Genomic DNA, 4,506 nt, shown 5'->3' with positions numbered 1-4,506 from the left:
GACCCCCCTGCCAGTCTGCCAGTCACTGGTTTTACTTCAAATTCCTCCGGATTTGTGTGAGTGGCCTCCCTGTCTTTATCTCAACCCAGAAGCTTTTGCACCTTATTTTCTCTCCCTCCCCGCTTCGTCGAGGAGGGGGACTGAGGGAGCGGCTGGGTGGGCAGCTGGCCAACGCACCTCAGTGCCATTGCTCCTCTCCACACGCCCGGCGGTGTCCCACAGGCCATCCGTCGGGGAATCCCTCCGCTCTGCACGTAAATCAGCACATGCAAACTGAAGCCCTCAAAAGGTGACGAACCGCGAGCGTCGCTATTGCGTAAGCACCTTCCTGGATAGAATAATGCTTCGAATAACAATTTAAAGTTGACCTGAATTAAAAGCTTCGGTAAAAAGGTCTCAAAGATTCCCAAACTGGGCAACCTCCACGTATGCAGAATATTGGTGGTTGCTTATGGCTGGAAAGTAGCCACAGCCTCATAGCTTTCTTGGCCTGGGTCCGTTAGCCCAGAAAACCAGGCTTCCCGCCACCGGAGTGCCAGCTGTGGTGGCACGGCAGCAATCCCTGATCCTCTGGGGCTTCTCTCAGCAGCCAGATTAATGTGGGGTTTTTTAATTATTATCCTAAAGCAAGATGTTTGTTGTTTCCCCCTTTGCTTGCTTTTCAGTAGCCAAATATATTTTCCACCCAGAGAAGAGCTGGGAATCCAGGAACCTGGAGCCAGGGGAGGCAGCAATTAGTGGTTTGAAGAGTTAATGGTACCACAGTGGGAACAGGGAGTCCCTTGAACTCAGCTATTAGCAAATTAATAAAAAGGGTAACACACTCTCCTGAGTGTTATAAATTTAGCACTAATTAGGACTTATCTTTCTTAGCTATTTTAGGAAAGAAAATCTTCAATATGCTTTGTTAACTTTGAATCATCTTGTTTGTAGAAGTCAATAATTTGGAAACACTGCTTTCTTCACCCAGCTACAGTCTATTAAACTTTTCCCATTCTCCGTTTCTTTCTGATATGACTTACAGCTTGATATGCGGTTAGTTTTATTTAGCGAATCTTCCCCCAAAAGAGGGACTTCTTTGAATGAGACTAACCTACAGGCCATTCATTTCTCACAGTCCATCCCAAACATTTCAAAGATTTCTTCTTCACAGGAGCATTCCAATTTATTTACATTTATTTAATTTATTGCTTGTTTATTCCAGATGTTAAACCTCATGGAGTTATTGTAACTGGTAAGCTGTACTTTTCTGCCAAAAATCTACACCTTTTTGTGTATTTTAGCACTTCAGAATTAATCATGAGAGAAATTTAATCAGGTTTACAATGAAAAAAAGCCCATAATTAGAGCAGAGGCCAAAATGTCCTCCTGCTCTTCGTTTCTTCTTGGACTGCCCAAATCTCATCTAAACATTGCCTGAAGTCTAGAAAACAAATCTCACAGTTGATTGAATATATCTAATTGTGAATTGATGTCTACACTTTTGCAGATATGTTTCAAACTCTGCCTGGTGGCTGTGTTGGCTAATTTGCCTATACCCAGGAAATTAATTCTTTCTTAACTACAGAGCAAAGCTATGATGTTGGGCGATATATGTATGCCTTTCTGGAAAGAATATTACTTCTCTCTTGCAAAAATAATGCATCGCTAAATGATTGATGTAACGACAAAAGGTTTTAGCTTTTCATGTTTAGAAAAACACTGATGGGGAAGAGAAAACACTACAGTTTGCATAATGAGAGTAGAGCCAGAGTGACTGAGGCAGAAGAAACTCACTTTAATTAAACAAAAGCCATAGCTTATTTGAGCAATAAAGGGAAAATGTAGATAGAAGGTTACATCTTCCGATGACGCTAAGTAAAAGAGCATGTTATAAGTGACCAGTAGTGAGCGCATGGTTTAAAACACACATGTGCATATGCACATATGTACAGCAGTGTGGAGAACCCAAGTAGATGCTGTATGAAAGCACGCCATAAAGTGTGACAAATACTGCACACTGCCAAGGTGGTTTTCCATAAAATAATGGAAACTGACTGATGTTTAATAATGCAAACTGATGTTAAAATCTAGCCTTTATAATCAATTAGAAAGGGAAGTTCAGCAGCAGTATTAATAACCTCTGAAACAAATATAGCATGAAAAGGGGATTTCCATGACCAGAGCTCAGCTCAAAAGACTTTGTTTCATGCCTATGAAAAATCAAATCTTTGCAAAGGTGAGACTAAAGGTATCACCCATTCCATATCTAGAACTGGATTAAGGCGTTTCCTTGTTCTCCTGTGGAGGGAAACACATGAAACAGTAATTTCTGTTTACTTCTGTTAAACAGCTGGTCAGAGAGAGTATGCTGCGCCGTATGAGGCTAAAGAAAGTATTTTTTTTACTTTTTTGTACTGCATGAGATAGAATGTGAATGGTGTACACTGAGGTGACACTGTAACATGCTGTCTGCTAACAGTCCTTTCTTCACTTCATATGGGCTATAACTGCGGGAATAAGATGTGGAAGCATATAAGCTGAGCGGCAAGTTGGTAAATTCCAGATGATAATTTGAACCTGGTGAATACAAACCTTATAGTCCTGCAAGCAGTCTAGTACCAGAAAGGACCTTTGAGGTCAATTCATTTCCCTTCTGTCGTAGGCAGCCCTCTGAAAGAAACTGCATGATAAAGTGATCTAGCTCCATCACAAAATTAATTTTTGTCACCATTTCTCCTACTGTAATGGTGCAGGAGGAGCAGTCCTACTGCAGCTCCTTGGAAATGTAGAAATCTTCCTATTTGCAGACCAAATATACTCTTATCCAGTTTATTCATGTAATTTTTTTCTGCCAAAATTGTGCATCTGCTTAAATAGCGCTTCTCCCTTCTGTGTGCTTATCTGTGATGTATTTATAGGGAGTCCTCTCTCAGCATTCATTGCATGAGATAAAATAAGCCATCCTTTTTTAGTCTCCTTTCATATAACAGACTTTCCACGGTCTGGATCACCCTTGCATCCATCCCTTCACCTGCTCCAATCTGAGCATGGGGACCAGAACTAGCAACAGCAGCTATATATTGTCTTACCAGAGATTTTTACAACGCCATTAACACTCCCTTTTTTTTTATTGCTGTTGTACATTTACACTGTCTGTACATAGAATTGTTCTAGCATATAAATTATGTTACACAGTTAACCATCAAATACTGGTCTGTCATCTCATCTGGTACCGCTTGTGCTCTTTGGGAGTGTGGTCAGCATCTCACAGGCAAAATCCTTCAGTACTTTTCATCTGGTGCTTTTTCATCCTTGATAGCTCCTGCAGAGTATTTCAGCATGAAGATGTTTCAGCAGTCTTTAGAAAAGCAAGTGAATCATTCAAAAAAAGCACAATCCATCAGTCTTCTTTAGTGTCACCAATTAATAGCTGCTCAGGATGCTTTGAAATCTATAGCTGCTTAAGGGAAGAAAAATAACCAACCCCTTCCTATAGTGCTGCGCTATGATTATGTTTTGTGTACTCTGCCTGTGCAAGGAAGCTTTATTAAATAAATGAGGTGACGGCAATATGCAAAGGTCTCTGATGTGAGGCTTTAAAGAAGAGGAGAAGATCAGTTATGCCAATCCAGGATTAAGAGGGAAACCAAAAAACAATTGGTAGACAGGATTATTTCTTATTGTTGGAAACCCTTTCTCGTTCCAGAAGCCAGTGGTCAGAGCATGGCTGATTTTGGTGGCTGCGCTTCTGTCTTCTGCTGCCCCTGCAAGCAAGCAGTGTTGGGGGCAACCACTTGATGGAGCCAGAAGTCTTTTACCTCTTGCTTCTGATTTCGATTATTTTTCTGCAGACTGTGCGAAATAAGGGGCATTTTGAAAAGGGGGTAGTGTTGCCTTTGTGGGCAGCTCAGCCTGGGTCTCTGTGTTCATTCCTCAGGTCACAAGCTGCCAGGGCAAAGTCATTACACCCTTTGGTGGAGCTGCTGCCTTGGGCTCTCTGTCAGCCAGAGCACCCTGGGTCAAATCCTCACCCAAATTTGCCAGACTTAAGGACGCACTCCTAAACCTGCCCACAGCTGCTGACCCCAATGCAAGTTTTCTCCTCTTGCCCCCATCCCTCCTCCCATCTCACCTCCCTGTCTAGGGCATTGTGGCTCCTGATGGTATTTGCCATTGGACGTACAGCTCTGCCTGTGCCCCAAGCAGGACGGCAATGCCGCCTCTTGAGGGGGATCAATTCCCTTCCAGCTAATCTTCCAGAGGGGGAGGTCTGTGCCTAAGTGTAATGGAACCTGATGGAGGCTAATTAAATAGAAAACCATCCATTTGTGCTGTCTCATTAGGGATTTGTCATAAAAACCTTATGTTCTCTTACAAGCCTAAACAAGTGTGTTCACCATGTAAAAATCAGCCATAAAGCTGTCTGGAGAGCAGTTAACATGTCTAAGCTGTCATTTATACAGGCTGTCTGCAGCCTGGATCCTGCAGGTAGGAATGGCCTTTCCACTGTCCTCAAACTGCCTC

The 4,506-nt window shown here is 42.5% G+C and overlaps 1 protein-coding gene across 1 annotated transcript in view; it reads left to right on the top strand.

Annotated features, from left to right (window-relative positions):
• CCDC64 (coiled-coil domain containing 64) overlaps positions 1-4,506 on the top strand; it is a 66,931-nt gene that overhangs the window by 44,377 nt on the left and 18,048 nt on the right. The window lies entirely within an intron of this gene.

Source organism: Charadrius vociferus, unplaced genomic scaffold (genome assembly GCF_000708025.1).
Source record: "Charadrius vociferus isolate BGI_N301 unplaced genomic scaffold, ASM70802v2 scaffold917, whole genome shotgun sequence".
Lineage (NCBI taxonomy): Eukaryota > Metazoa > Chordata > Aves > Charadriiformes > Charadriidae > Charadrius > Charadrius vociferus.
This window is presented reverse-complemented; position numbering and strand designations above follow the sequence as displayed.